Source organism: Canis lupus, chromosome 1 (assembly GCF_011100685.1).
Source record: "Canis lupus familiaris isolate Mischka breed German Shepherd chromosome 1, alternate assembly UU_Cfam_GSD_1.0, whole genome shotgun sequence".
In the NCBI taxonomy this organism is placed as follows: domain Eukaryota; kingdom Metazoa; phylum Chordata; class Mammalia; order Carnivora; family Canidae; genus Canis; species Canis lupus.
The window spans coordinates 103,701,950-103,722,990 of NC_049222.1; the positions used below are offsets into that span (position 1 = coordinate 103,701,950).

The window sequence follows — 21,041 nt, forward strand, 5'->3', positions numbered from 1 at the left end:
TACTTAAAGAGAAGAACATCGCATTTAGTCTCCCACATACTTAGATGTAAAATAACTTTTAAAAATGTAGGAAGGGAGGCGTCTGGGTGGCTCAGTAGGTTAAACGTCTGACTCTTGCTTTCAGCTGAGGCCATGATCTTGAAGTCACAACGTACAGCCCCACATACAACTCCTGCTGGGCTGGGCATGGAGCCCACTTGGGAGTCTCTCTCTTCTTCTCCTTCTGCCCTCACACAACTCTCATGCTCTCTCTCTCTCTCTCTCTAAAATAAAATAAAAAATAAAAATAAAATGAGGGAAAATATCTGATTACATTACTGTTCAATTCACATGGGTCATAGGTGGTAAAAAATATTTTAATATACATCAATTTTCCCAACAAATCAGGACTTTAACATACCCATTGCTCTCTACAGTTTACAAGTAGGACTTAAAACAGGGAGGACAGTTCTGCCCCCAATCACATGGGACATTGATGATTCAAAGGGATTCACAGCCATATTCTCATGAATGGGAGGTGATAGAAAAGTCCAGGAAAATAAAGAAGTCCATGCAAGCTGTGATAGAAAGAAATACCATGCTCTGGGGCCAGGAGAGAGGATGTGTTTCCTTTCCTATATTTCTCTTCTAGGCTTTTTGCCACAGTGACCTTGACCTGAACAAGCAGAGATGTCACAAATGTGTCTGTGCTGACATGAGCGCCACAGCACAGCAGGAACCCATGTCTTCTGCAGCATCTCTGGGGCAGGGGACCCCGTCCATGGTGAGGACCCCAGGGATATGCTGAGGTTGAAGGATACCCTATGGAGGAGATTCTGGGAGGAAAGAACATATGCAGGTCTCCTCACATGGACAGGACATGTCAGAGTCCACTTGCTGCACCATCATGGACCTCAGACCCAGGCTAGGCCCCGGAGAACAAGGTGTTTTCCTTCTTGTATGGTTGCTGACGTGACAACCCCATGATGAGGAAGACTGGTCCCCAAGGGGACACACCCTGTGTGTCTGTCTGTCCTGTGGGCACTGAGGTTCCTCCATCTGCACAGCTGAACCAGAGAGAGAAGACACCATGACCCTAACCATGATGGCCATGCTCTGTCTAGGTGAGATCTGAGGAGAGGAGGGAACCCCCTAGTCTGGGAGGGACCCACCCCACAGCCAGGTCCTTGTCTGTCAAAGATCCCAGGCTCAGGAGGCTTATGAGAAGGGATTCTGCTCAGAACTCAGGGCAAACCTCTCTTCCAGGGCTGAGTGTGAGCTCCAGGACCCGAGTACAAGCAGGTGAGTCTGTCCCCAGGGGTCCCATTCCCACCTCCTCACTGGGAACAGGAACCACCAACCAGGCAGGAGGCATGGAGATCAGCATCTCTGGGCTGACAGAGGGGGGATACCTGGGGGTTTGGGGCTGAGTTGGGAATTGGGTGTGGGGAGGATCTTGTGACCCAGTCTCTTGTTTCCTTCCAGGGATCCTCCCCAAACCCACCATCTGGACTGAGCCAGGTTCTGTGATCCCCTGGGGGACACCTGTGACCATCTGGTGTCAGGGGAGCCTGAAGGCCCAGGAGTACCTCCTGCATAAAGAGGGAAAGTTATGGCCTTGGGAGAGACAGCCTGCACTGGAACCCAAGGACAAGGCCAAGTTCTCCATCATGTACATGACAGCAATATGCAGGACGATATTGCTGCTACTATAGAAGGGCCACTGACCAGTCACATTACAGTGACCCCTTAGAGCTGGTGGTGACAGGTGAGAGTCCACTTAGGGTCCCAGACCTCAGGAAGAAGATCTGCTCTTAGAGTGTTGCCGTCTCACAGCCGAGTCCTGGGGATCATGTGGGGGGATCTGAGCCCCATTTAACACAGCCCCTCCCCTCTCCTAGGATTCCATGGCAAACCCAACCTCTCAGCCCTACCCAGCCCTGTCGTGCCCTCAGGAGGGAATGTGACCCTCCAGTGTGGTTTACAGACAGGATTCCACAGGTTTGTCCTGATGAAGGAAGGAGAAGGCCAACCGTCCTGGACTCAGGACTCCCAGCGAGCCCCCAGTGAGGTGTTCCAGGGCCTGTTCCCTGTGGGCCCCGTGGACCCCAGCCTCAAGTGGTCATTCAGATGCTATGGTTATTACAGCAACACCCTCCAAGTGTGGTCATTCTCCAGTGACCCCCTGGAGCTGTTGGACTCAGGTGAGAAGCCCAACCCTCTCCCCTCTATGTCCTGTTGATCTATTCAGAGGTCTTTCCTCAATGGTTACCTGGGCTGGGTTGGGAAAAAGGGGGCTCTGAAGGAAGGTCATTCAAAGGGAGATCTATCCCTCAACTCAAAAGAAGCCAACAGGGGCCCTCGCACCCCTGTCCACAATTTGACCCTCTCCGGGGTGGACAGCCGGAAGATCTTCAGGGGTTCAGGAGGCAAGTATAGGAGAAATTTGGGTAAGATGCAGACTCCTAGGTCAGCCCAAAAATCCATCCACAAGACCACTTGTCATCAGAGTGCCACAGGGGTCCCTTTGCTCAGAAGGAGCACACACTACTCCTGGTCAGTTTGAGAGCCCCGTCAGAGGATCTAATGCCCCCTCAGATACTCAAACAATCTTGTGTCTCAGGGGGGCTGAGAGTCCAGCAGAGACACCTAGGGTCCACATGTCTCCAGGGCTCTAGGCTGGGCCAGGGCAGATGAAGGAGAAGAGTGTGAGCAGAGACAGGGTCTCTAGGAGAAGCTCCAGCCCCCCACCAGTACTGTCCTTTACCCCAGGATTCTCTAGAGACTCAGCCCCCATCCACACTCCCCGGGACCCAGCTCACCAGCTGGTGAGTTACAGGGGCTTCTGTTCTGGGAGTTATCATTTCTCCCAGTCTCTCAAGAGGATGGCTGGGAGTCAGGCAGGGATGGCAGGCCACCACAGGGCTCCAGGAGCTCTGAGGCCGGCGGAGGAGGATGGCAGAGGGATAGACTGGGGCCCCAGCTGGGGGAAGAGCAGCCAGGCTGAAGTGGGGAGCTCAGGAGCCTACCTCCTCACCTCCCTGTCCTTGGATTATGAGGTATGGAGGGGTGCTCACCAGGAGAGGGTGTCTCAGTGCTCCCTGAGATAGTGATTTGGGGCAGGTCCCTGGTCCTAGGTGAGGAGTCCCTGTTGTCCCTGTCCTCTCTAAGCAGAAAAGGTCAGCTCAGTGCCCTGTCTACAGGAAAGTCTGAGACAGGATACAATAAAGGGATCCCAAGCAGCGGTTCCACAGAGGAGGGTCCACGCAGAGAGTGTGGAAATAGATGGGACGCCCGCCCCGCCTGGGAATCCACATCTAAGCAATCTACACAGGGCTGAGGAGGGAGAGGCAGGGGCCTAAACACCAGGACCCTGAGAGGAAATGAGATCAGACAGGTGACAAGGCAGAGCAAACCCCCCACCCCATGATTTCCTAGTGTCTCTCACTCAGATGCTGGGCACTGGCTACTAGCCAGGGGCAGGGGCGGGGTAGATGCGCCAGGGAGGGGCAGGTTCAACCATATGGGGCAGAGTCTGCAGGTGCTTCTGTCTCCTGGGAGGTGGAACTTCTGAGAAAGGCATTCCCAGTCTGAAAAGGGGGGCGGCCTGCACTAAGATCATTTCTCACCTTCACTGCCCGGCCTCTCCCAGGACCTGGGAAGGGGTAAGAAGCCCAGGGAAGGGATCCCTGGGTGGCGCAGTGGTTTGGCGCCTGCATTTGGCCCAGGGCGCGATCCTGGAGACCCGGGATCAAATCCCACGTCGGGCTCCCGGTGCATGGAGCCTGCTTCTCCCTCTGCCTGTGTCTCTGCCTCTCTCTCTCTCTCTCTCTCTCTCTCTCTGTGACTATCATAAATAAATAAAAATTAAAAAAAAAAAGAAGCCCAGGGAAACGCAGATGCATATGATTTGGTCCCTCAGGCGGGGGTCTTAGCAGAACAAGAAGTATTCTCAGTAGCATGGAGACAGCACAGATTAGGAAATGCCCACTGATTGATCATCTCAGCTCCTCCTCATCCCGTACAAAACCGTGCAATTTTCTAAAAGCCACCTGCCCCTTGTCAGCACACCTCAACTCCTAGGCGAGGTTTTGGAGAACGTGTGCGATTGAGGATGAAGAGGGGCAGTTTTGCAGCACTTGGTGTCCAGGCCTGACTCAGAGCACAGGCAGGATATGGGATGATGGAGGAGGAGAGTCTGGGACAGTTGTAATGATGGTCCACATTCCCTCCCAATTTCCAAAGACCCTGAGTATGGAGCCCCTCACTCACACCTGAGGAGGTCTCTGAGCCCTCTCACATCAGGCCTGGAGCTGCTGAGACCAAGGTGGGGTTTGCTGAGAGCGCAGGTGGAGCCCTTACCAGACACATTCCTAGAGAGATGCCTCCCTGCCTATGAGCACCGCTCCACAGCCCCCTGTGCTCCCCTCGGGGCCTCCATGCCCCTCAGTGCCCACCTGACATCAAAGGTAGGTTCACACAGACAGAGCACACAGGAGTCCCCTTGGATGCTGTGCAGTGTGTCTGTGTGCAATTCGTGTCTGCGCTGCATTGTGTGTGGAAACTTGTCCAGTGTCAACCACCCTGACTGCTTCTCAGAACGTTCGAGGTGAGCCTTGCAGATGCAAAATACAAATTTACATTATGAGGATTTAGGACTTTAAAATCTCCAATTTCATTGGGTTTATATGAAATGCATATATCCTTTATAGAGAATAATTTGTGATTATAAAGTGTTTTTCTGGCAGTCCCAGTGGCTCAGTGGTTTAGTGCTGCCTTCAGCCCCCGGGGGGATCCTGAAGACCTGGGATCGAGTCCCATGTGGGGCTCCCCGCATGGAGCCTGCTTCTCCCTCTGCTTGTGTCTCTGCCTCTCTCTCTCTAGCTGTGTCTCTATAAATAAATAAATAAAATATTTTTTTAAAATAAAGTTTTTCATAAAACATGCTTACAAATATGGTTCATAAAGGATGCAGATATGCTCTGAAGTTTCACTCATGAAATTGTCAACTCTCAAAGCTTAAAATTGTTCAACTACTTGACTTATAAGTATGATTTTTTATTTCTTTATACTTTCTAAAAAAACAGTTAAGTTCTAATAATCTGTTCTAATACAGTGATATTTAGTTATATTCTTTTTTAAAAAATATTTTATTTATTTATTCATGAGAGACACAGAGAGAGGGAGAGAGAGAGGCAGAGACACAGGCAGAGGGAAAAGCAGGCTCCATACAAGGAGCCCAATGTGGGACTTGATCCCGGGATTCCAGGATCACATTCTGAGCCAAAGGCAGACACTAAACCGCTGAACCACCCAGTGATCCCCAGTTATATTCATTTTATTCTATTAACTTAGTTTTGATTCTCCACCTTCCCATTGCTTTGCAACTGATCTCCTTTAATTTACTGATAATCATTATATCAACTGCAAAAACATTGAAACTTACCTGTTTATTTCTAGATTATGCACTAGTCTTATTTAAGGCAAAAAATATATATAATAATGACAAGATGTTAACACAAAGCTAAGTGTTGTTTTAAGAAAACATCTAAAGTGATACCCAAATTACTTAATTATTTTAAGTTAAACTCATTTTTAAACTCTGTATTTTTATGTATATAGCAATACTGACCTATTTCAGTCCATTTTTCTGTTATGTTCAGATTTTATTAGGAAAAAATATGCTCTTCTTAATACAAATTAGGAATGGAATTTTTTCTGGGCTTGTACATTTCCTGACTTATTCTTTTAAATTTGTAGCCACTGCCCCACTTTGGGCACCAGGGCCCAGCCTGGCATAGGAACCGCGGTAGGTCAGCTCTGCCTGCCTCTTGAAGGCTCATCCAGTCATTGGATTTCTATCATCAGGACCTGTCCTTGAGCCCCCACATCGGGTATAAAATTAAACAAGTAAAATGTGTATGTACCCAACCAAAACAATGCCAGCAACTCAAAGGAAGCTGGGCTCTCACACCTCTGGGTAGCTGGGTGGAAGCCCGCCTGCCCGGTGCTCTGGGCTTCCATGGCCAAGGGAGGAAAAGCTGACTCCCAGCCCCCAGCAAAGGCTCCACTAGGTGCTGGTGGCATCCTCCTTAGCTCCCTCCAAGGGCGGCTCCAGAGGCTCTAGCCACCCAGCACTACTGCGTCCCCTTGTCATTGGGCCCTTGCTCACTATCTCCAGAGGAGAGGAGGGAGAGGAGTAAGAGAGGGAGGGAAGGGCAAGGTGATGAAGGAACCAAGGAAAATGAAAGCCAATCAGAGCAAGTTGTCTGGGGTCACAGGTGGGAGACATTCCTCTCTCTGGAGAACTGGGGCAGCCAGGGCTCTCACAGACACGCAGAAGCTGTGACTCAGCTGGTATTTGCCAGAAGCTTCCCCAGTATCTGGGGCGGCCCCTGCTTCCCTGGAACCCAGAGGGGCGGGGAGGGGCTGAGGGAGCAGGTCCGCTCAGCCAGGTGGCCCCAAGGTAGTCTCACACGCCACCACATTTCCTTCCCACCTCTTTGAACAAGTCCGTGAGAAGATGCTGGGGATCCCCGGGAGCCACTTTTTGGGGCTGAGAAAGATTGATTCTAGTTTCGGGTTGGCCGCCCACTGCCTCCTGGGGATGTTAGTGAGCCCCTCTCCCAGGACAGCCCAGAGCTACACTGTCCTCAGGCTGCTACTGAGCCAGTCCGAGCTGAGCCACATTGTAAATGCAAGACACACTCTGGAGTGTAAAGACTTGGGCGGGGAGGAGGGATGTGTGCAGAATTTCTCTTAGTATGTTTTGTATTGATTGCATGTTAAAATGATGTTTGGGGTGTATTGGGTCGAATCAAAGATATATTAAGATTAATTCACCTGTTTCTTTTTACTTTGTCAATGTGGCTACTAGAACATTTTAAGTGAAAGAAAGAAAGAAAGAAAGAAAGAAAGAAAGAAAGAAAGAAAGAAAGAAAGAAATTTGTAGCCCTAGTGAGATACATTTAAAAGACTTCTTGGTATCAAACATTTGGATATTAACCCAATGAATAATGTCTATACTTTATTCATACTTTCTGAATATATAAGCTTATTTTGAATTTTCACATGGAGATTTATAATTAGAATTCATATATACTCTTTTATCTTTTTGTTTTTTATCTGAAAATGGGTTAAATTTGTTTGTGGGATTACCTAAGTTTGTGCTCATCACTTTTATAACAATGCCGATTTTCTCTGTTCCTTAAGGATTGGAGGTGAGAGAGGTTGTCTTTGAAGATAAAAATCAAGTGACTTGTGTTCTTCCTTGAAATCTTATAGCAGTTTTCAGAGTTCTTCGTGAGTGACAGAGAAAAAGAGATGAGGAAGAGGACAATGATGATAATAATGATGGTGGTGGTGATGATAATGATGGTGAGGATGATGATCTGGTGGTGGTGGTGATGATGGTGATGGTGGTGATGGTGACAGTGGTGATGGTGATGCTGATGAAGATGATAATGGAGTTCCCTCATCTATCCTGTCACATCTGGCCTGTCTCCATTGCAGCAGGCTCATATATCCCAGTTTCCTATTTTCCTCTGGATACTCCTGTACCCACAGATGTGACTTCATTCCATACTGAAAAGCATGTTTAGATCTTCCTAGGAACCTGCTCTTCCTGCAGCCTGTAATGCAGCTAGTCTGGGTCTTCATGTTACTCCCCTCAGCCTCCTTCTCCAATTCAGGAATCAACTTAAATGTCTTCTCCAAAAGCAACCTTCACTCTGACATTGTTCAGAACAGACCTGCCTCCTTCCTACCTATGATATGTCAAATAACTAACACATTTACGATGTATGCATTGAATTCTCTTTCTCTCAATACATTCATATATACCTATTTATTTTCTGTATGTTTAAGACCAACCCCTTATCCATGGACACTGGATCCTAAAGTGTTGAAAAATACAAGGTCTCCTATCAAAAGGAAGTAGCTTTCATGCTCAGAATGAACACAGAGAATAGAAGAGCCCAAATACTTCTGTACTGAGAGATGATTGTACCACTAAATTCTGAGCTAAGGGATGCAGGAAGAGTCCAAAGGGACTCAGAAGCAAAGTCTGAATTCACAAAACACTGGGAGACTGAAAGAATCCAATGAGAACAGAGGCATATTTCTATAGCAGAGAAAGGGTTCATTACAGTCTATAAAGTTATATCATGAGAAATGCAGGAAGGTACAAGAACACTCAATCAGGGGACAAATTTGAGTCTCATCAGGACCTCATTTTTCCTCATGGTTTTATGATTCTCAGAAGCATCTGACAACATCAACTCATCACAAACGAAGTCAGATCCCAGCAGTGGTAACTAGCAGAAAACTCAGTTTTAGGGCTGGTGTGGAGGGTGAAGTCCTGTCAAGGGGAGGCAGGTACCCTGGGTGGACATCCAAGATCCCAAATGATTTGAGTCTGCCCTGACTTCTGTGATCTTTCTGTCCTCATCCTTAGCCTCTGACCCCAAGGATTACACAGTGGAGAATCTCATCCGAATGGGCATGGCTACTGTGATGCTGGTGGTCCTCGGGATTCTCCTCTTTGAGTCCTGGTACAGTCAGAGAAGAACCCAAGATGCAGCCAGCAGGTAAACACAAGAGTGAACAACGCAACAATCAAAATCGCAGAGCCTGGGAAATACATCTCCTGTGCCCAGAAGGTTCTAGAGGAGCATGTAGGGCATGTGCTGTGTAAACTGTCAGCAGGTCATTGTGAAGTGGAGGAGTCATGGCTCATGTGCAGGGGCAATGGATGCACCCTTCTGTCATTAAACTGGACGCACCTTCTCTACCATTGCTGAGTTGTCTTTACTGGCTCTTGTCTTTCCCCATTTCAGTGAGTCCAGCTTATACCCATATGGCAGATTTTAGTCCACATCTCCATACACTGTATGCTTTGGGACAATTTCAGGTAACACATTTTTCTCCACTTCTAATCACTACACACCTTGAGGTACACAAAGGGGTCTCCATCTCTGTAGGTCAGATAATGCAGGTTGTTTTAATGATTCACAAATTGGCATTAAAAATCCACAAAATGCTCCAACACCCTCTATGCATCCACTATCCTCACTTCCACCAGATGACAGGGTTGTACTGCCTCTGAGAAACCCACTGTACAAAACACTGATTCTTGGCACTGGCCAGTATCTCTGGTGCATCGCCTCCCTTCATTGGCAACCACAAGGAGCCACTGTGAGGTCCCTGATGGGGAGTGATGTGCAAATACAAGCCAACATAGGACACTTTAATGCCACACTGGTAGCCCCAAAGTACATCAGGGATTCCCTGCATCTTACGTGGGATGATTCTTTCTACTTCCACTTGTGCCACAGGATCAGTAAATCACACGTGAAGCTCCATCACATCCAGATACGGTGTAAACAGAAAAGTGTAATATCATTCATGGAAGGGGGCGTGAGCACACACACCTAATGCATTTCTTGTAGGATGCAAGTTACATGAAACTGAGAGAGGGGATTATACTATTCTAGTTACAGTGAGACACACAGCAGTGATCTTTAAATATAAACTTTAGAGAAAATGTGTGCATATGCACCAGGATCCATCACAAGAACATTCACATGAGTTATGCATATTGACCAAAAATCATTTTTAGATTACATGCACAAATTATAAAAGAGGAAAAGTAGAAATTATGTATTCTATGTAGGATATACAATACCATATACACTATGTCATAAAAACACACTGAAAAAATTGCAAATGCTCATGTCCATTTATGTTCAAACATGATAGTGAAAATGTAGGTGAAAAACCATGTGTTTATGATTATTCCACTCACCAAAGGTAAAAAAGACATCATGTATTACTTAGGAATGTGTGTCTAATGGAAACCCAGAAAAAAAAAGGAAAGAAAAGAATTTCATGAAATCCGTGTTGGTGGTTACAAATAAAGCCATATTGGATGGTTTTGTGCAAGAATCTTCTGGAATGTGGGCGTGTTGTTCCTCCCAAGCACTGGGTGAGTCATGGGTCCTTTTGTCTTCATGGGTAGACAGTATGTCTCTAGTTTCCATGCAAGTTAGTAAATACAATATGTAGTTAAGAATTTAAGAAGGACTTGATGGGATGAGCACTGGGTGTTATAGTATATGTTAGCAAATTGAACTCCAATAAAAAATACAAAAATTAAAATTAAAATTAAATTAAATTAAAACTAATATAAAAAGAAAGAATAAAAAGGAGAGTGATGCCTGACTGGCTTAGTCATTAACGTCTGCCTTTGGCTCAGGTTGTGATCCTGGGCCTGGGAGCTATACTCATTTCAGGTTCTCCACAGGGAGCCTGTTTCTCCCTCTGCTTACATCTCTGCCTCTCTCTGTGTATATCTCATAATTTAAAAAATAAAATCTTTCTAAAAAATCATTTAAGGAGGATTTATGTCCGTTTCTGAACATATCATGAAGCTAGGATCAGAACTGGGATGCAACCCACCAATATAGACTTGAGAGTTATTCCAGAGAGGAGGGTCAACCCTCTCAGAGGGTGACTTTAGAATTACACTTGATTGGTCCCTACGTCATACTCAAGGATCTGGTCTTTGCTTGGACCCCATGGAGAGGGAATTGTGTCGAGGTCATGGGGCAGAACCAGCTCCCCTTTGGAAAGGGGTTTGACAGATCCTAAAAACTTAAAGCGAGAATGACCACATAACCAAGATATTCCACTGCTAGGAGTAAGTTGTAGTTCTGCAAGATAGACAGTTCTAGAGAATCACATACAACTAGGTGCCTACAGCAAAACATACAGTCCTGACACAGAATCTGTAAAGAGGGTAAATCTCATGTTGAGTGCTCTTATCACAATGAAAAACAAGGGAAAGAATTGCACCCAGGAAATCAAGCAGACACTTAAGCAAGTATGTTCACAGAACAACTAACAAGAAACAAAAGGCGAAAAAATAAAAAAATAAATAAATAAATAAATAAATAAATAAATAAATAAATAAACAAAAGGCGGCAACAATCAAGGTCAACCAACGATGATGGATAAACAAGCATTAACTGCTTCCTGCTAGTGCTTTGCACAAAGCATGGAAACAGAATCGAGAAGAGCTAATGGCTGTGGGACAAGAGGCAGAGAGGAGGCAGGAATGACTCAGGTTTTTCTGGAGAGAAGGTGCTGCAGTCACAGAAACAGAGAGTCAGAGAGAGGAAGTGTGTGAGAGAAACAAACCACAAACCCAGGCTCAGAGGTCAGAGATGGTAGTTCTCTCTGGGAGACAGTTAACAGTCTGTAACATGTTTCCCATCCGTCTCAGGGGGTCTCTCATCCTGGATAGCCCCACTGGCTCCTCTGGTCAACCAAGGCAGGGCATGAGAGAGCTCTCCGTGCTTCACACCCTTCTACATGACACACGATGACGACTCCACACAGTTCTGCCCGGGAGCCCTCATTCCATTAATGCGACCATCACCACAGTCAGGCTCAGTGGAAGACTGGAGACATCCTTTTGGAGCCATCACATCAGCCTCATCCCTTGACCCTCCTGCAGGAACTCAGTTCCTGAGACCTGATTACTCTCATGGCTCCAACGCTACCTGTCACTGCTTCTCCCTGCACAAATCCTGCCCACCTTTCTCCACCTTCCTCTAATTACTCCCAATATCTACACCTGCCCATCCATGTGCTGACAACCCGACTGAACTAATTTCTCCAGCCCAGCAGGGCCTGCTCCTCCCCAAAAGCAAAATCATCCCAGTTCACACCCTCCCCTCCCCAGACACACATACAAACTATGTATCTCACAAAGCCAGTCTGAACAGAGCAGACAGACTCCTTTCAAACCTCTCAGGCCATGAAAACTACAGAATCCTCTCACTGGCTCTTCCCACCAACTGTGATAGTATTTGTGTTACAGGGATTATATGAATGTCTCAAAAGAACCCAGAAGCACCACTTAGGGCCCAACCACCTCATCACATACTCATCAGATTAAAGTCAGAGCGTTAAGATTTCATTTGGAAATAAGAGATTGATCACTGCAGAGTGTACACACCTTCCTCCTACAGAACCTGTGCTCCACAGTGGTCAGCTCCTCAATGCAGTAATCTGCTCACATATGACCTTCCTGACAATTTTCCTGCTTCCTGAAGGTAAAATCCAGGAACACCAGCATGTCCCCCTCTCCCTGAGGACACAGTTCTGGGAGAGTTCACCAGCCAGCCCAAAGACACTACCCCTCAACACTCTTATGCTCGCCCCATCTTGTCTTGGACTCTTCACCCCAGAGGGTCCCCACAATCCTGTGACTAAGCTTGCTAGATGTCTACCTGTGTCTGAGACACTCTGTCTTTGCTTTCTCTCCTTCTCTACAGCTTACCAAACCAATGGCCAATTTCCCATTGTCAATCATTTGTATTGTCTGTTGTCACTAATCACAGCCCCCAGGAGTTCAGGGAAAGAGTCTGTCACCTCAACAATGAATCTCCAGTGCGTGGGGTCATGACTAGATGTGGTCACTGCTCGCTAAACACTGCTTGATCACCAGCCTCATGGAAGGAAGGAAGAAAATTTGCATTTACAGAAACTCAGGAAAAGGAAGTGTTTCACCCGGGGCAGGCAGATTCTGTGATAGGCAGGGGCAGAACTGAAACTGACATTGGACTGACTCCCAGACTCTGCTCTACTGCCCCAGCCTGGAGACCTGGTACGATGGCCACTTCTGGACGTGGGCTCCATGAGGAAGAGGCAGAGGGAGTGGGATCCGGGGAAACTCACATCTGGTCTGCAAGGCTCCAAGGCCTGCTGCTGTTGGGCCACCCTTCAGGGAGAGAAGAGCAAGACCCTGAGTGGGTTGTTCCCCTTCCTGTGAGGCTGGTCATGAGGGCCCTGTGACTGAAAAAGGGCCTGGGCCATGTCACACCCCACGCATCTGTCCATCCTGCAGGCTCTGGGGATTTTATAAGCTGTCTGCACCTCTGGGGACCATGGAAGGCAGCGCCAGAACCCTGAACTTCACTGCCCTTCTTTGCCTGGGTAAGATCTCTGGAAGAGAGAAGGGATGGGGTTGTTTTCTCCCTGCCCTAGGTCCTGGTTCCTGAGAGACCCCAGGTCAGGGAAGATCTGCCAGGGGAGCAGAACTTCTGGGGGAGGAGTGTCCTGAGCCCCAAATGTGACCCCAGTGCCCGGGGACCCACCCAGGCCTGGAGCAACTACATGTGGGTGGAGGGACCCATTCACAGGCACTCTCTTCCAGGGCTGTGTTGGGGACCATGGGACCAGGCACAGGCAGGTGAGTCCTCCCCAGATATCCTGCTTCTGCCCATAACCCCAGGACAGCTAGGGGCAGAGCGTCAAGGATGATGATGACCAGTGTGGGAGGGGCCTTGGGGTAGCAGGGGGAAAAATAAGGCGTGAATGGCACCCTTGCAACTATGCATCTGATTCCTTTCCAGGGACCCTCCCCAAGCCCTCTATCTGGGCTGACCCAAGCCTCATGGCCACCAAGGGGAGCTCTGTGACCCTCTGGTGTCAGACGTCTCTGCAGGCTGATGCTTACTATCTGTTTAAAGAGAGGGTCTCTGGGTATTTTTACATGGAGATCTCCCAGGATTCCAAAACCAAAGCCAGTTACTCCATTGAATCCATGAGCGCACATGAGGCAGGGCGATACCAGTGTGCATATCAGAGCAGGAAGAGCTGGTCACAGCGGAGTGACCTCCTGACCCTGGTGGTGACAGGTAAGGGCAGGTGCTGACCCGACCTCTGGGGCCCCTCCTCCAGGCTGAAGAGAATGGAATGTGGTCTCAGGGGACCCCTTGCTCACAGCACAGAGTACATGGAGTACATGGGTTGACTGCCCGCTGTAACATAGCTCCCTCCTTCTCTCTCAGGAGTATTTGGGGCACCCACCCTCTCAGTTAACCCAGGCCCTGTGGTGGCCTCAGGAGTGAACATGTCCCTCTCCTGTAGTTCACGTTACCCATGGTAGTCATTCCATCTGCTGAAGGAGCAGGGAGCTGATGTGCCCCAACACCTGGATTTGACGATCCTTCGTGAGAGGTACCGGGCACTCTTCCCTGTGGGCCCTGTGAACACCTCCCATGGGGGCACCTACAGATGCTACATTTCTCAACAGTCGTACCCGTATTCATGGTCACACCCCAGTGACCCCCTGCACCTTCAGGTCACAGGTGAGGCAGTCCCTGCTGCACCCCATCTTTCTCCTGGGCCCATATGACTAACCTAAGCCATATGCCCAATAGAGCCCTGGGAGTGATGCAGGGTGGGTGACACTGGCCTCCTAGGGCCAGAACTACAGGTTGGAGGCTTTGGGAGGGACCCACGATAGCTTCATGTAGGCCTTGGGCCCAATGTGGGTCTGGGTCCCCTCAGTGTCACTGTGCCCTTCCATGCAGGTGCCTACAGGGAGCCCTCCCTCTCAGCTCAGCCAGGCTCATTGGTTCATTCTGGAGACAACCTGACCCTGCAGTGTCACTCAGAAGCTGGCTTTGATAGATTCGCTCTGACCAAGGATGAGGAGCTCAGACCTGCCCAGCATCTGGATGGTCAACCCAGCCCCGACTTCCCCCTGGACCCTGTGAGCCGCACCCACGGGGGCCGGTACAGGTGCTACAGTGGACACAACCTCTCCTCCACGTGGTCAGCACCCAGTGCCCCTCTGGACATCCTGATCACAGGTGAGAAGCCCCCTGCCCCATGTCCTGTCTGCTGAAGGCTCAGGGGCCACTGTCACCCCTGGGTGATGGGGTCCGGGGAGAGGGTCAGGAGCACAGGCTGAGATGGGGCCATGTTCTAGGGACAGGGGCTGAAAAATGGCCGGTGAGGGTCATGGAGATGAAGGACATCCACTCAGAGAGACAAGAGGAGCTGAGAGGGGGTCCCACACAGAGTCTCTGGAGAGACGAAGGTGGTCCCCCAGCTGGGTCAAGGGCATATGTGGAGAGGCAGGCCTCTACACATCACGACCTTCCTTTTCCCCAGGAATATACCCAAAACCATCCCTCTCAGCCCAGCCTGGGCCTTCAGTATCCTGGGGAGAGAATGTGACCCTGCAGTGTCGCTCTGAGATCTGGTTCAATACCTTCCACCTGTCCAAGGAGGGGTCCCTTGCTCCTCCCCAGCACCTTCATCTGCAGGATACAGCTATACCGTATGAGGTCAACTTCACCCTGAATCCTGTGACCTCAGACCACCAGGGGACCTACAGGTGCTACAGCTCACACAACTCCTCCCCCTACCTGTTGTCAAGTCCCAGTGACTCCCTGGAGCTCCTTGTCTCAGGTGAGAGGTCCACTCATTTGTCCTTTGATGGCCAAGATGCTCGGGTCATTGGCCTGTCCTTGCAGAGATCTGGGCTGGAATGGAAGAGGGAATTAAGGAGCCCAACCATTGGATGATCCCTCTTATCAGGAATAAAAAAAACAGAGTCCATGCCATGTTCATGTCTTACCTACACCAGAGGAAAAGAGGCAGAGCCAGGCGAGTGGGGAGGAGACTGAAGACTATAAAGGAACTGTGAGGAGGTACGGTGGGGTGAGGAGAACAGAGGGAGCCACCACAGCCCCACAGCCTGCTTCTTGTTCTAAGCAGCATTTGGAGACTGCAGGCCCTCACCCCATGGACAAGCTTCATGTCTGCTGGATTAGAGTCTTCTTAGCCTGCAGGAAACACAGCCTTCCCAGGCCTAGGCTGAACTTTGCTGATTCTCTGCACTTTAAATGTTTACAGTGCAGTGGTTCCACAGGACCTGGGGCCAGGAGAGGGCGCTTGAAGGGTGGGGCATCACATCTGCAGCAGCACTGAGCTCATGGGGGATCCACTGGTAGTCAGTGGGAGAGGAAAAGCACGAAGGAGGGCAGCCCAGGTGGCTCAGCAGTTTAGTGCCGCCTTCAGCCCAGGGTCTGATCCTGGAGACCAGGGATTGAGTCCCACATAAGGCTCCCTGCATGGAGACTACTTCTCCCTCTGCCTCTGTGTGTGTGTGTGTCTCTCATGAATGGATGAATAAAATCTTAAATAAAATAAAATGAGTTTTTTTATAAAAAGAAAAAGCATGAAGGAGCCAAATCAAGGTGCACAGAGGTGTGGCCTCTGTCTCTGTCCTTGGTGCTGATATCTAGAAAGGAAGACTACAATGGCACCTGTGGAAATAGGACCTGGATATGTAGAGCCAGAGGAAAGGGTGCCTCCCATTTCCAGGTCAGGAGGCTGGAGAATCTCTGTAAGTCATACCTGCAGCTAAGTTGATCATCCATTCTTGATTAAGACATTGAAAAAATTCTCTTCAGATCTGAGACTTTGTTCTCCCCGTTAAATTCTGAATTATCCCGGAGTTAAAAGACTAATTCAGACCTGAAATTTGATGTCCCTGACTTCTCTGGAAGAAGTTTCAGGAAATTCCTCTCTCTTGGTACCTTTTACCTCGTCTGAATGTAATAGTTAGTTGAAGATGGAAAGTGAAGTGGAAATACATAATCACAAGCCAGGGACCAGAAGGAGTTGGTTGGGTGATGTGCAGGAATGGAAAGATAGACCCAACCCCTCCATCCTCCAGGATCCTCATTCTAAGGACGAAATGTAGCCTCTGATGATTCTTTTCCCCTCCTAATTAGATGGATGGTGAGAAGCTGGAGTTACTGACTAAAGGGATTGAGATGGCACTGGCTAGTTTCAGGGACTCCCTGGACATGAGAGAAGGGACTCTTAAGCCTTCCTGTCTCCTCAACCACAAGCTCTATTTCTGACTCTCAGGACTAGCTGATACTGTCAGATCATCACATCACAAGTCAGACTCACAAATGGATGAGTGATGAGGATTTCTGTGTGGGGCAATGGGCTCACAGGGTCACATGGTGCAATAAATGCAAGAGGATGGACATGCAGGGATCCCAGGGTACTTGCAGTCTTCCCTAACCACCACAACTTCCTTGTCCACAACCTCTAGCCTCAAACAGCCAAGATTATACGGTGCAGAATCTCATCCGGTTCGGCATGTCCGCCTTGATCCTGATGGTTCTTGGGGTGCTGCTCTTTCAAGCTCAGCATAGTCAGAGAAGACCCCAAGGTGCAGCCAGGACATAACTGTGAGACAAGACCGACTGTTCAGTGAGGTAGAACATTGGAAATGACGTTGAGGATATCAAGAGGTTCTGGAAGAAAATCTGGGCATAAGCTAGAGAAACAGTCTGCTGAGAATATTCTGTGTATAAACATGGTTTGGGTGCAGAAAAAGTCTGGATTGGTGCTGTAGTGCCTCATATGCAAATAAACTGTAGTCATTTCACTCCCCAGCATTTCTCCTTCCTGGCATTTCCTTGACTTTTTCTGGACTGGCTTCCATCTTTCCTCAACCTATGACATGAGACTACATCCTCCAGGATATCTCTGGGTCCACTTCATGCTCTGTTCCACTTTCATGAAATATAACTTTCTCTATTTTATTTACCGCATTCCCTGGTGTGTGCGCTCTTCGGCTCAGAACACAGATTCTGTTTTAAATAACTAAATAAATGGTAGAACACCAAGTCCCATTTGCACTTGGGGGAGCTTCTCTGCCCCCTGCCTGGTGCAGGGCTCAGTGGGGGTTGTTTACCCCGTGAGGCCCCAGGAGGAACAACCACAGTGGCGGTGGCCAGCTCTGGAGCCCTGGATTCAGCTCCCGCAGTAACTACAGAGCTCTCCGTCTGCAAGGCCTGGAGCCTCCGGGGGCGGGGCCGCTGATCTGCTCAGCCCGGGGCAGGAGCGTCCTTGCTGTCCTGGGCCTTCCTGGCCTCTGCCTGTCCCAGGGGGAGGCCGGATCCTGGGCTGTGTCCCCGGCGCCCTGTGCTCCCGGGGCCTGCGCTGCTGGATTCGCGCTCCCGGCCGCGCAGCCCCCTCCACGGAGCCACCGCCCCAGCCCCTCCGAGCTGCTCCGGGTCCCGCCGTGTGCGCTGCAGCTCTTTAGGGAGCTCGGCGCACTCTCTCTGGGGTGCAGGCGTCTGTTCGTGTCCCAGGGAGCCTGAGGGCATCCCCGCCCTCCTGGGGTCCTGCTCCAACTCCCTGCGAGGCCTTTCCGCCCGGGAAGATTGGTGCAGCTCCTGCTTCTCCAGGCGGGGCTCTCCTGTCCTGGGGACACTCGCCCCGGCCTTAGCCTGGCTCCTCGCGGGGCCCCTCCCCCTTGGAGGCCTTTTGTTTCTTTATTTCTTTTTTCCCCGTCTTCCTACCTTGATAGAAGCGTGAACTCTTCTCACTGTAGCATTCCAGCTGTTCTCTCTTTAAATCTCAGGCCGAATTCATAGATTTTCAGGATGATTTGAAGGTTATCTAGGTAATTTGATGGGGACAGGTGACTCGGGGACCCTACTCTTCCGCCATCTTGCCCCTCCTCCCAAGTCCCATTTGGAACAGATATATCGAAAACCATTCTGTAAAACACTATCTGGACCTCTCAAGACATTCCTGGTTCATCACATGATAAATCATATCAATTCTCCAGAAATATCATCACTGGGAATGAACACACTGGTGTTTGAAGTGAGAGCCAGATGCTGAGTTTGTAAACAGGCTCCAAGAAATTACCACTTGTTCAAAAATCCTGTTGTAATTCCTGATTTTTCGTGAAACTACCCCTTCATAGCCCACTTTAGATGGCTGTGTGAATTCACTGAATGCAGAGTTAGGAGGTGATGATTGGGGTGGTCTCCCCAAGAGAATAAGAACCAACTACAGTACACCTGCTGATAACACCCACCAATGTATATTTATGTCCTTCTATTTTCAAGGTTGTGGTCACTTCTACCTCAGTGTTATGCCAGTGTCAGGAAATCTGTGATGCTCAATCCTGGTACATCCACTGTGCAGACAAAAGAGAAAATTAATGACAAAAGGCAGCTACAGATGCTCTTATTGTGTAGTCAGAGCCCCATTACATTTCTGGGAGTCCTAGAAATGGCTTCAGCCAATCTGGGGAGTAGAAAACAATCATCAGCTAAAAGGGAGAGACAGGCAGCTGGGGCCCACAGCTATGAATTCCATATCGCAATGTGTGTCTATGAACAATAATATACTAGTGAGAATACTGACAGGGATGCTGGTCATTTTAGAAACAAACCACAGAAATCACAACCACAAAGAATAAATATCTGTAGCATATGTATGCGGTGGATATGGTATGGCAGTAAAAATCCACAAATTGGAACTACAAAAGGTAATACAGATCAATTTTCAATCATGACATTGAATAAATGTAAAGGAATCTGAAGAAACATGTGTGTAAGGTTATTCGGGTCCATACAGAGTTTAAGAACAGGTGTTTATTATTTAAGGAGGCAGAATTAAGTTTGACTCTGTAAGGCAAAGAAGGGAAAAATCCCAGGTAATCCAGTTGGTGGTATAAGGCAATGTTGCAAGATTTTGACCAAGGTGGAAACCACCATCTGGAACACAGACAATACTCTCAGGGACTCTCCTTTGGTGACTCCTAAGGACAGTTCTTCCTGAAAAGAACACACATCTGCCTATAACCTATGTCTATCCCCCATACACTTCAGTGAGATGGGACTCCAGTAGAATGGAGCAAGCCTGGGTCTTCCCTGACCTGAGGTAGCCACAGAAGTTGCTCTTGAACCACCATAGCAAATACGTCACACGTTGGCATTGAGGTCCACTCACAACTAGATGAGTGGGCACTGTTGCAAGAATAAAAGAGAACTCCATAAAGGGGGCTCTTAGGTAGGAAGAAGACCCGCCATCAGGGGCCAGGAGAAGAGTCATATTTTCTTACCACATTTCTCTGCTTTCCTGCTTTGTGCTCAGAACCACAGTGGGGTTGAACTCAGGCCACACCGTGAGACATTAAATGCATGTGTGCTGCCCTGGGCACTGCAGTGTTGGCTGACCTGGGAGGCAACCCTGTGCTTGGGTCCTTGCGTTCTCTATTGGTGGGGGGAGTAGGCTAAGACACAGGTGTGCACAACTTACAGCCAACTCTCCTTCCCTTTCATATATTTTGCAAGAGCACAATCCTTTAAAAGGTAAATCAGTGACTACATACATAAGAAAAAACTACAAGTCAACATTGGTATTTGAATCATTGTGGATGAGGAACTAGAATGATGTCAGAAGCTATCTACAGAGGAATCCATGGAGCAGACCACCTACAGGATAGGAATTTTTTTAAGATTTTATTTATTCATTCATGAGAAACAGAGATAGAGAGTGAGGCAGAGACACAGGCAGAGGGAGAAGCAGGCTTCATGCAGGGAGCCCGACATGGGACTCAATCCCGGGTCTCCAGGATCATGCCCTGGGCCAAAAGCGACGCTTAACCACTGAGCCACCCAGGCTGCTCCAGAACAGGAATATTGAAAGGAATTCCCCAGTGGAGTGCAAATGCTCCTTCCACCTGCTGTTGAGCTCTTGGGGCATTCTCTGTTGGGGCCTGTAACAGAGGCTTCTGTGCTGTGGATGATTCTTCTGTGGGGTCTGTGACTGGCCATTCTTGTCCTGGAGGGTGCAGTGTGGGAGCTCCCCCTTCTGGCCTCCCCACTCTTTTCCAGTGAGGATTTGCCTGTATTTCCATTCTGGCAACACTCCTTTGAGACTGCCTGATCCAAATAGGAGGGCCAGTTTCAGCAGCACAGAAGCAGAAAGTTAAAACCTCTGGGGTTGGTTATCATCCTTAAGAAAACTCTCCTCACCAGACATGTATTCTCATTCTAGATGTGGATCCTATGTAGAGAGGGACTTCTCCTTTCTACCCTGGGACCAGCACTGTTCAAATTACACAACGATGAGCAGAGTATGTTATCTCCATATCACTTAAAAACAAACTGGGGTGTTCACTCAGGGGCTCTTGTCTGAAAACACTAACATAAACCCTAACCTACAAAATAGCCTAAGATCTATATAGCAGAGCAGATCCACACAACATACACTGCACTGTCCCCAGAGAGTATGTCCTCATGGTCATTGCTGACTTTCTGCCACGGCCTTGGAAAATCCTCCAAGGATCTCCAATTATTTCTCATGAGATGGTCCTCCCTTCTGAGTCAGGCATTCAGAGTTCATCCTGGTGAGCGTGAGTAACCAGTCCA

At 48.7% G+C, this 21,041-nt stretch overlaps 1 long non-coding RNA gene and 1 pseudogene across 1 annotated transcript; both read left to right on the top strand.

Annotated features, from left to right (window-relative positions):
- Positions 1 to 1,051: 1,051 nt before the first annotated feature.
- On the top strand, positions 1,052 to 17,267 carry LOC106559619 (annotated as a pseudogene).
- LOC119875991 lies at positions 12,637 to 13,950 on the top strand. The gene is made up of 4 exons (XR_005354458.1): positions 12,637 to 12,652; positions 12,893 to 12,981; positions 13,202 to 13,237; positions 13,839 to 13,950. It is a non-coding gene; the product is annotated as an uncharacterized LOC119875991 (long non-coding RNA).
- Positions 17,268 to 21,041: the final 3,774 nt, after the last annotated feature.